This window comes from Siphateles boraxobius, unplaced genomic scaffold (genome assembly GCF_051911475.1).
Source record: "Siphateles boraxobius isolate OS27281-9 unplaced genomic scaffold, OSU_SipBor_1 130, whole genome shotgun sequence".
NCBI lineage: Eukaryota > Metazoa > Chordata > Actinopteri > Cypriniformes > Leuciscidae > Siphateles > Siphateles boraxobius.
In genome coordinates this window covers 12,415,795-12,428,477 of record NW_027508734.1, presented here as the reverse complement: position 1 = coordinate 12,428,477, position 12,683 = coordinate 12,415,795, and positions in this window count along the sequence as shown.

Here is a 12,683-nt window from a genome sequence, read left to right as displayed (position 1 = left end):
TTTGCGAATATTTAAAATATTGCATAATACCTCTACATTTACTGTGTGTGACACATTTGGAGACATTGAAACTTGATGCTGGCACATATTTGAGCATCTTGAATGAAACTATTTCCACACGCACGGCGATAAGAATAAAGGCATTCTGATCTATATCAGTTTTTCTGGCTGCAGAATAATTGGCTGCATGATGAGAGAAATGAAGATAGAGTTCTGTGATTTTTAAAGACGGGTTGATAAATGTGCTTTTCCTCTCTTTGTTTTCTCTCAAAGTTGCTTTGCAATGTATTTAACACAGGAGCCCCCAAGTTCAATTTATGGAGCATCAAAGACGTCATCAGTGTTCTGAGAGGATGACATTGATGGTCCTGATGTGATAAACAACATGCCAGTGTGACATATTGAGTGTCAGCTGACACATCTCGTGATCCAGCCACACATTACACCACATACCGTTTAAAAGGCCCGCAGGTATTCACACATGGAGCGCCTGCTTCCTCACAACACTCACTGGATGGTTCTGTCCAGAGTGTTCGATGTTTGCCATGTGCGTTAGGTTTATACAACTTATTTTTTATGCATAAAATAACTCAATGCATTTATGCACACCAAAAAGCACATTGGACAAAGGTTCCCATCTAAATGCTCGACAGGATGTCAAAGGGGGGATTAGACCGCACCAGCCGGTCAGGCATGTAGCAGGATGCCTTTCTTAAAAGGGTGTTTCAAAGCATTATGTGAAAGTGCCTGTAGCAGATTCTCTAGTGTTTTTTTTTTTTTGACAGATCTGTGGTCAAATTACACCTTTAATTGGCTGTTTTTTTGTCCACATGCAATTAAAAATACATCTCAGGAAACTGGACATATAGTCATACCAGTTCTGAGTTTGACGGAGGACATTTTAATTTTTATGTTTGGCTACACATTTACTGTTAATTCAGCTTCCCTGTATTGATTATTACAGTTCGGATTTTTGCATTTGTGTACGGTAGAGATTGAATCTTAAAAGGTCTAGGAAATGCACTACTACTGGCTACTTTTTTGGTTTCATGTGGAAAAAGATATAAAAAGATGTGTGTGTGTGTATATAGACAAGGGACTGGACACAAAATGGACTAAAATTACTCAAAAAGTTTTAAATAAGCTTACACAGCTAAAAATAAAATACATATTTCTTATGTTCTTTCAAGAACTGTCATTTATTTAAGGGTTTTTAACAGTCTTGGCTTGGAAAACCTGGCTACTGTATTTGACGGAATTTAAAAATTGTGATTTCCAGACATGAAAAAAGTTGTGGAAATTGCTCGAATGAATATGAATTTTAGTTATGAGAAACTTTCAAGGATTTCATTGGCCAGAAATTTGTTCTGTTTGCAAATATAAAAAATGACACACCTTATCCTTATGAACGACTGGAAACATCATGTATATTTATTGGTCATAATAAGTGTGAACCATGTGTCATTAGTATTATTGAGTGTATTTCATGTATTTTGCAATATAGAATGTATTATACTCTATGTATGTATGCTGAGCTCATAGGCACAATTTTCCACAGGTCTGCACAGTACAGGCCTTGACTTTTGCTGTATTCCTCTCATTGTGCTGCCTATGAGCCCTCAGTGCTCCACTATAGTTCACAGGTCACCCTTATTGATGAGTGAACCTGTGACATTTGCATTATGAGCACACACACACACACACACACACACACACACACACACACACACACACACACACACACACACACACACACACACACACACACACACACACACACACACACACACACACACACACACACACACACATATAAATACACTGCCCGGCCAATGGCACCCCTGGTAAATATGATCAAAAATGGCTGTAAAAAATAAATTTGCATTGTTTATCCTTTTGATCTTTCATTCAAACAATTCGCATAAATCGAACCTTTCATTGAAGTAAAATAATTAATAATAATAATAAATTTTATTTATATTGCGCTTTTCTTGTACCCAAAGCGCTACCAGTACAGTACAAAAGTAAATGCATTAAAAATTAAGATAAATTAACATACACCAATTAAGACACAAACACCTTCTTAAAAAAGATGGGTTTTTAACAGTTTCTTAAAACTCGTTAATGTTGTAGCATTCCTAATCGTTAAAGGAAGTGCATTCCACAACCTGGGGGCTGCCACAGAGAAAGCTCTTTCACCCATCGTTTTCAGTCTGCAAGAAGGCTGTTTCAGTAGAAAAGAGTGGGCGGAGCGCAAAGATCGAGAGGGCATATATGGCGTAATCAAATCACATATATATGATGGTGCAGTTCCATGTACAGCTTTATATGTTAAAATAAGAGTTTTAAAATCAATACGGGCATGTACCGGAAGCCAATGCAGGTTCCTAAGCACACCAGAGATATGCTGACGAAAAGGAGTATGTGTAAGAACACGTGCAGCTGAGTTCTGTATGTGTTGCAGTCGCTTAATGGACTTTGCAGGTAGGCCAAGATAAAGGGCATTACAATAATCAAGCCTAGAGGTCACAAGTGCATGGACAAGCCTCTCAGCATCAGGTAATGAAAGAAAAGGCCTGATCCTGGCAATATTCCTCAAATGGAAGAATGCAGATTTTGAAATGCTCTTGATATGTGCTTCAAGTGTTAAGTGAGAATCAAAAATTACACCAAGGTTGCGAACTTGAGGTAATGGAGACAGTACATTGTTTTCAATGTCTAAATTAAATTTTTTACCATTACAGGTAGCTGCAGGGGTACCAACTAAAAGAACCTCTGACTTAGTACCATTTAATTTAAGAAAATTGTGGTACATCCATAATTTAATTTCGTGCAGACAGTCAGAAAGCGTTGCTGATGTACCTGTGATATTAGTTTTTGTGCTAATATAAATCTGAGTATCATCAGCATAGAAGTGGAACCCCAAACCATGCTTTCTAATAATCTGCCCTAAAGGAAGCATGTAAATATTAAAAAGTATTGGGCCAAGGACAGACCCCTGAGGGACACCATGACATACCTGTCCAACGTTAGATTTATTATTTTCTAACGTGACGAACTGGGTACGATCAGTGAGGTAAGATTTAAACCACTCCAACACTGTACCGGAAATACCAAGCCAAGTCTCGAGTCTCTCAATCAATATAGAGTGACACAGCGTATCAAAAGCTGCACTCAAATCTAACAGCACCAAGATAGTAAGAGCACCAGAGTCAGCAGAGACGAGGAGATCATTCATAACTCGGACCAAGGCAGTCTCAGTACTATGTCCTGATCGAAAACCAGATTGAAAAGGTTCTAAAAGCTCATTCATGGACAAGTGAGAATGTAGTTGTGACATAACAACACGTTCCAAAACCTTCGCCAAAAAAGGAAGATTAGATATTGGCCTGTAATTAGACAGATCAGACACATCACACCCAGGCTTTTTAAGAACGGGTGTGATGGAAGCAACCTTAAGGGCTTGGGGAACAAGTCCAGTAGTAAGAGAAGCATTAACAATGTTCAAAATGAGAGGACTGATAGATGACAGACACTCCTTGAGAACATGAGAACATAATTGAAAGTGTGGGGTAAATCACATTATGAAATAAATGCTTTTCTCCAAAACACGCTGGCCACAATTATTGGCTCCCTGTTATTAATATCTGTTTGCAATCTCCTTTTGCCAAGATAACAGCTCTTGAGTTTTCTTCTATAATGCCTGATGAGTTTGGAGAACAACTGACAAGAGATCAGAGACCATTCCTCCATACAGAATCTCTCCAGATCCTTCAGATTCACAAGTTCATGTTGGTGGTGCTTCTCTTTAGTTCACTCCACTCATCAGGTCAGGGGACTTGGACAGTCATGGCAGAAGCTTCATTTTGTGCTCAGTTACCCATTTTTGTGTTGATTTTTATGTTTGTTTTGGATCAAAGAAAATCGGTGTCCTTAAAGGTTGGATTTTTCCTCATTTGTTCGATTAAGGCATTAAGATCAATTTCCAATTTCCTCTTTTTAGTCAACTTTAGCATGGGTGTATTCACTTGTGCTAAGCACTGTATAAAATTACTTTATCATTAATTGTAATATTGGGTGCTTAAGGACTGAATGTTTTTATTTTATTTTTTGCTAAACTCTAGAAATTGCATCTTTTGTTAATATCTATGTCCGTGGCATCACATGCCCAGCCATGTGTCACATTACGTATACTGCACACTGTTACTATCAGCCTGACTATCAGTAAGTCATTTTCTTTGTGGCGGTATGATTAGCTGAAATTCATTTGTCTTTGACGGTTCGCTTCATAGCGTGTCATTCCAGATAATTCTCTAAACTGTTTGGCTCCTCACGAGGTGAGATCATAAAGATCTGATCCTAATCATAGCATGACTATTTCCGCCAAGACTCTCTTCTCAGTTTGTGGGTGTGTTTTTGACCTCAAATTGACCTCACTCTGCTTGCAGTTAAGATGATTTTTAATGCGATGGTTTATAATTTTGCTTTGTAAGGTGCTTTTACTTTCATATTTAGGTCACATGAACTACATCTGGTGATAATGTGATATGAACTGCAGTTAGCTTTAATGTTTATTTTATCTATGACACGGCGTGTGTGTGTGTGTGTGTGCGCGTGTGTGTGTGTGTATATATATAGCGGGTGGAATAAGTATTAAATACGTCGCCATTTTTCTCAGTAAATATATTTCCAAAGGAGCTATTGACATGAAATTTTCACCAAATGTTGCTAACAACCCAAGTAATCCATACATACAAAGACAAAAAAAACAAATAAGTTCAGAAATTAAGTTATGTGTAATAATGTGAAATGACACCGGGAAAAAGTATTGAACACATCAAGAAAGGGAGGTGCAAAAAGGCATGGAAAGCCAAAGACAACAGCTGAAAACTATCAGTAATTAAAAAGCAATCCAGACCCCTGTCAGTGCAAATTAATATCAGCTGGTTCAGTCCCAACTGATTGCCTACAAAAAGGTCTCATTGCCAAGGTGTCACACAAGAAATCTCATGATGGGTAAAAGAAAAGAGCTGTCTCAAGACCTTCGCAACCTTATTGTTGCAAAACATAATGATGGCATTGGTTATAGGCGCATTTCTAAGCTTCTGAATTTTCCAGTGAGCACTGTTGGGGCCATAATATAAAAGTGGAAAGACAATCATTTCACCATAAATTTGCCTCCACCAGGTGCTCCTCGCAAGTTTTCTGACAGAGGAGTGAAAAGAATAATCAGAAGAGTTGTCCAAGAGCCAAGGACCACTTGTGGAGAGCTTCAAAAAGACCTGCAATTAGCAGGTACTGTTATCTCAAAGAAAACAGTAATTAATGCACTCCACGGCCATGGCCTGTATATGCACGCTCACCACGCAAGACTCCATTGCTGAAAAAAAAAGCATGTTGAAGCTCGTATAAAGTCTGCTGCACAACATTTGGAAAAGCCAGTGAAATACTGGGAGAATATAGTGTGGTCAGATGAGAGCAAAATTTAACTGTTTGGATGCCATAATACACACCGTGTTTGGAGGAGAAATGGCACTCCACATCACCCTAAAAACACTGGCAAACTTCACATAATTGAAGGATGAATGGGCAAATTTACCGAGACATCGTTGACAAAAATCTGCTGCCATCTACCAGGATGATGAAGATGAAACGAGGGTGGACATTTCAGCAAGACAATAATCCCAAACACACAGCCAAGGAAACTCTCAATTGGTTTCAAAGAAACAAAATAAAGCTGCTAGAATGGCCCAGCCAATAACCTGACATAAATCCCATTGAAAATCTATGGAAAGAACTGAAGATCAAGATTCATAGAAGAGGCCCACGGAACCTTCAAGAATCGAAGACTGTTTGTGTGGAAGAATGTGCCACTAGTTTCTCCATACAGAAGGCGTCTTGAAGCTGTCATTACCAACAAAGGCTTTTGTACAAAGTATTAAATAAATAATTATCAGTAAGCGTGTTCAATACTTTCCCCCTGTCATTTCACATTATAACACAACTTAATTTCTGAACTTATTTGTGTTGGTTTCTTTGTATCTATGGATTACAGGCGTGAATTTGCTTATTCATTTCACTTTTAGTGTGAAAGAGACTTTACATTAGCTAAAAATAAAAGGTCAGCCCAGGTGAGAAGAAAGATAACACATTACTTTCCATTAAAAGTAACTAAGTAACACAAATAGTAACTTTTTTAGGGAGTTATGGAATATTGTAACACTACTTTTAAAAGTATCTTTCACCAACACTGTATGTGTAATAAAGTTAAAATATAATGCACACTTTTTAGTTTTTAGTCATAGACAGTTGTGTAAAATGAATGACTTTCAATCATACAGATTTCAGATTATCGTCTACAAAACGAAAAGATTATTTTTAATTTACTTTAACAAATATTTCATGGCATGATCATTGAACTAAAAAAGAAGAAAGCCTAATGTTATATTTATGTAGAATCAGCTGTACATAAGTGAAGGGTTGACTTTTCTTTGACTGACAGAAAATCATGTCACTAATGAAATGTCCTAGTGACAGTTTGCTAAGCCAGGCATAGTCTTGTGATTCCTGTTATTCTTGGAATGCCACCATGATAACAATCTGAGGGCCACCCTTTGTCACATGTTCTCTAAATTTTTTGGTGAAACACACCTCCAGACTTCAATAGCCAAGTTTGAAGATATGCACATGCACACACACCTTTTTGTTTTCTAGAAGTGAGCCTGACTTTGGGATGTGAGACAAATTAATACACTACCAGGTTGATTTCCATTACACGAGAGTAGATGTTAAAACTTCTTGCTGATTTGTACTCTGCTTTCGCCAAGATAAGCACCAACTAAGACGTAGCTTTACAGTAACCTATGCTTCTCCATCCATTTACGCTTCTTTCCATATGGTGATGTGAATCTCCCTCTGTCTGGTGTTAATAGCTGCAGTGTATTTTGCGTGTCAGCACACACAATGGCTGCAACCACAGTGCGGTCCCCCCATGACAACCGTCTGGATTGAGCTGAGTAGGGGACATCTCCAGGGTCTTCAAGTGGGCACCTTTTGTCCTCAGTTTTTCGTCGACTAGCCCACGACACCTCAAGAGGGCTCGACAGTGACTCTGGCGTCCCAGTGTCACCCCCCTCCGTCCTCCACTCAACTCAGTGTGATTACCTTTACCTAATTGCCTTTACATCCTTCCTGCTGCTGAGGTTGCTGCTTCCTCGTAGTTCACATGTGTCCTAACCACAATCTCTCCGCAACCCGACCATACGCGCCAACCTGTTTGACTAAGGCTGTCGAGCCCCACTGCCGATGTTAAAGCAGGTTCAGTGGCAACGGTTCCATATGGCATACTATCGCAAAACACAATATCTGTCCAAACACCAATTCTCATTCACGAAAAATACACAGGAACGTAATAACTGTAATTACTATGCAAACTATACAAATAAAGCAACAGACTCTTCGAGTTTTTCAAGAATTCTTCGAAACCGTAGCGTGGCGGCCTGTACACAGCCAGCCAGAATCTTTCCGTCTCAACCACAGCCAGTTGAGCTCCTTTCTGCTGCTTCAGATAAGTTCTTTACTGTCCGACGCAACTCTTGGCCACTGAATCCGACATCTCTGAGGAACCGGGTTGTGGAGTGTGCCACAAATCCTCGACAACCCACTTCCACTGGATAAACCCGGACTCTCCATCCTCGCTGTTCTGCTTCAGTGGCCAGATGAGCATACCGTAGTTTCTTTCTCTCATATGCCTCATCTACAGCATTCTTCCATGGCACTGTTAATTCTATCAGTTGCACAATGCGTGCTGATCCAGATCACAAAACAATACCTGGTCGGAGGTTAGTGGTGGCAATCTCAGGTGGAAAAATAAGCCGTTGATCAAGATCAGCCAGCATTTTCCAGTCTCTAGCAGCTTCCAGTTGTCCTGGGCGAGAATTGGTTTTAACACCTTTTCTTGGTGTTTGCTCGCCTGGGCGGCGGAATATTGTCTTCTGTGTGTAATTTTTTGCTAGAACAGGCGGCAACTTATTGGTCATGTTACACTTGTCTTCCATTGCTAAAGCCAAAGATCGGAGTACTTGGTCATGGCGCCAAGTAAATCGACCTTTGCTAAGAGCCACCTTACATCCTGTCAAAATGTGCCTTAATGTGGCAGGTGATAAACACAAAGGACGAGGGATCCTCTCCTACCCAGAGGTTTAGGTTCTGTGGTGATGGGAGAACATCATATGTTGACCTGATAAGGAAACTGATCCTACACTCTTCCATTGACCAAAGGTCTTGCCAGCCCATCTTGCGTTGTTCCATACTCTCCCATCTCATCCACTCTCCCTGCTTGGCCTGGGAAATGGCCTTTATACATCTCATCCTCTTCTCCTGCTCTCGCACCTCGTTGACTACGAGCTTCCTCCTTTGAGCTGGGCCTGCCTTGTGCCATTTAGGAGGAGCTAAACTGAGCCCAAAACCCCCTCTTCCATGCTGTACCTGTCCCACGATATCACCAATTTGAAGGGCAGCCTTTGCCTTTTCCACAGATTTCTTTGCTGACCACTTTCTACCAGTTTTTTAACACAGGTGCTGCCTCCCTCACACATTTGTCGCGTGATTCTGCTAAAGTCATTTCCAGTCTGACCTTGGTGCACTTAAACTCCTCGGTTAAAGCAGAGACTGGCAGCTGCAATATTCCTTTACTATAAAGTCCCACTCTGCTGAGGCAGCGTGGAACTCCCAACCATTTCCTGATATATTAACTTATTAACGCTTCCAGCTTATCCACTGTTGTCAAAGAGACCTCATACACAGTCAGTGGCCACAGCAACCTCGGCAGTAGACCAAACTGAAAGCACCAGAGTTTTAGTTTCCCTGGCAGAGCACAGCTGTTTATGCTCTTCAACCCTTCCACTGCTTGTCGTCTAACTTCTCCCACTCTAACTGTGTCCTTTAGATCCCCATCGTACCATCTCCCTAGACTCTTCACTGGCTTCTCAGAAACTGTTGGTATTGCATCACCATTAATGAAGAATGTTTTATCTACTACCTGCCTTTAATTGTCGAGATGCTCCTTGATTTAGAGGGCTTAAATTGCATTTGTGCCCAATCAATGTTATCGGTTAACTTACCCAATAACCGATTAGTGCAGGCTACTGTTGTAGTCATGGTTGTCTTGTTTATTAAGATTATTCTTTTGTCATCCATGTATGCTCTGATTGGTGGTAGTCGCATCCCAGAAGCTAAGCGCTCTCCTCCTACTACCCATCTTGATGCCCTAATGATTACTTCCATTGCCATGGTAAAAGCCAGTGGAGAAATGGTGCATCCTGCCATTATTCCAACCTCTAAGCATTGCCATGTAGTGCTGAATTCTGGAGTTGAGAAACTAAATTGCGAATCTACAAAATAGGCTTTCACTAAATGTGTTATTCGACATTGGTACCCTGAAAAAATCAAATGCTGCCCAAAGAAGCTCATGTGGCACTGAACCATATGCATTAGCCAAATCCAGGAATGTCACATGGAGCTCCTTCCTCTCCTTTTTAGCTGATTGAATTCGTTGCCAGATAACATTGATATGTTCTAAGCATCCTGGGAACCCTGGAATGCCCGCTTTTTGAACTGAAGTGTCAATGAAGCCATTCTTCAATAGGTAGGTTGACAATCTCTGAGCAATAATGCTGAAGAAAATCTTACCTTCGACGTTTAATAGTGAAATAGGACGAAACTGACTGATGCTTGTAGCATCTTTTTCTTTGGGTATGAAGACTCCACCTGTTCGGCGCCATGTTCTAGGTACAACCTGCTTTTCCCATGCCACTTTTATCAATTTCCACATAATTCGTAGAACTCCTGAAGCACTCTTGTACACTCTGTACGGAACTCCATTAGGACCTTGAGATGAGAAAGCCCTTGCCTTTCTCACAGCCTGCTCTTATCTCTTCTGACGGAATTGACATAGGCTCATGCCTTTTTGCATCTGTATGCGTTTCCTCCAAATATCTCTCTAGCTCAACCCTAGATGCTTTTAAAGTGCCATTCTTCTCACTGGTGAATAACTTCTTTACGAATTTGAATGGGTCTTTATAGAAATTAGCCCTCGCACGCTCCCTTTTGTAGCGTTTCCGTAGGCGCTCAGCTCTGCGTAATGTTGCAAGCTTATCTTTTATGGCCCTTTGTAAGAGATTGAGTCCCTCCTTCTGACTTTGTTCTGCTCTTTTCCATTGCTTCCTCAGCTGTCTCCTTTCTCTAACCCTTCAATTTTCTGCTGCCGTCTAGACATTCCAGGAGTAATTTGTACTTTTTCCTTCCTTTTTTTCCACACCAAACCTCTCACTTCCATATGCGTAAATTATGTCCCCAAATGTATCCAGCTTCTTTTCAACTGTACCAGTTAATCTTTCCAATGCAAAGCATCTGTGTTTACCATGTCCCATGCAGTTTTCTCACAAGCTCTTGGCCATCTAACTCCAGGCCTATGACCGTTGAGGTTCTTTTCTCTCTTTTGCTGGTTAATCTGACCGGGTTCACAAGTATCAATGTGTTCATCACTAACTGTGCAAACCCTCCTCTCCTCTATGACAGGGGTGCTGATATCCTGCGAACTGTGGTTTGCTTCCTGTCGCTGGATTTCATTCGACTGACTTGATTGACTTCGTAAGAAGTACTGATCAATGCGAGCCCTTGTCCCTTCTCTCTCAAGCATTTCATTTTCCCTTGATGAATCTTCAAACCCCTGACCGTTGTCGCCTTGCTCCAGACACAGACACAAGCTTGGAGTTCAATGACTTTGCTAACTGCAGAACCTGAACTATTCTTTTGTGAAGTACTCTCCATACTCATATCCGTTTCCATTCCAGGCAAAAGTTTTAAACGCTTGATTGATTTACAATATAGTCTGTTGATCTAAATGTTTCTGACTAAATGCTTGAAATTAGTTTTATATCAGATAATTTGCTTATGCATTCATTTCTTACTACTTACTTCCCATAGTTTCAGTGGTGTTATTTCAATTTTGATAATTTTGTCTTAAAGTATTGTAAATTATGAGTGAGTCATACTCGGTAAAAAAAAAAAAAAAAGGTAAATCTCTGGCAGTAAAGTTTCCAGACGGATTCCGTTAAATTACAGCAAATAACCATTTCACAAAATTACAAGCAAAAAACGTAAAAATACAGAATTTACTTTAGTCGAAATTGATTAAATTACAGTATATCACTGTTGATAATGGCTTATTAAACTGTGAAAAAACGGATAAATTATGTCAAATTACAGTATATTACTGTTGATAATGGCTTATTAAACCGTGAAAAAAACCCGGATTAAATTATGTCAAATTACATTAAAAAAACAGTCAAAATTGATTAAATTACAGTATCTTACTGTTGATAATGGCTTATTAAACCGTGGAAAAACAGATAAATTATGTTAAATTACATTAAAAAGACATTCAACTTTCAGGTTAAACAGTAAGATTAGGGTTTTATAAAGTTATTTTATTATTATTATTGCATTTTATTTTATTATCATGCTGTCTATCTACCGTAATTAACTATTAAAATATAATTTTAATTCTGTGTAAAATAACAATGAAATTATGTATAAAAATACAATAAGTACATCAATTCAAATACAAATGTTTGTATATTTACAGTTTTAATGTTTACAGATCCAATTTCACAACTTTGACCACAATCTCTAATTAAGTACAGAATACATGCACATTTACAGTATTTAGTAATTGAACAAATAATGAATGTCAAGATAAGTGATAGATGGCAAATACAGGCTTAGTATATAATTTAGAACATGTAAATATATCCACATTAAAAAGCAATTGCTGTATACCTTTATACTCTAATATAACTTTTTTTTAAAAACATTTACAATTACATTTTATCCAAAGTGACTTACCAATTAACAATAACAATAGAAGCAACACAGAAGTGCAGTGACAAGTCCCAGTTAGCCTAGCACAGTACACATAGCAAGTATTTTTTTTAAACAAAGATTTAGTATTATTGGGTCAAGTGTTTACGAAAAAGATGGATCTTTAACAGTTTCTTGAAAATGTGTTGGGCAGGTCATTCCACCAGCAGGAAACGGTCCAGGTAAAGGTCAGTGAAAGTGATTTTGTGTCTCTTTGGGATGATGACACCACAATGCGCCGTTCACTTGCAGAACACAAGCTTCTGGAGGACACAGATCTAAAGTAGTGAGTTAAGGTATAGGGCTACCTTTAAAGATCACTCTTGCTGCAGCATCTGGATCAGTTGCAGAGGTTTGACTGATGCAGGAAGAGCTGCCAAGAGAGCATTACAATAGTCCAGTCTGGATAGAACAAGAGCTCAGACCAGGAGTTGTGCAGCTCCGATAGTATAATGATGTAGAAGCCAAATCATCAGGATCACACAGCAAGTATGGTTCAGCTGAAACCGTAAGCCGTTCTGTCTTGGCAAGGTTGATTTGAAGGTGAAGGTCATTCATCCAGCAAGAATGTTCCATCATGTAGGCTGAGATGCGAGCAGCAACCGTCAGATCATCTGGCTGGAATGAAAGGTAGAGATGTGTCATTAAGATAGCAGTGATAGGAAAAGCCATGTTTCTAAATGACAGAGCCTAGTTTAAAAAAACAATATATGGGTGGAATTTACTCACTGTAGCAAAACCAAACCTATTGCACACTTTTA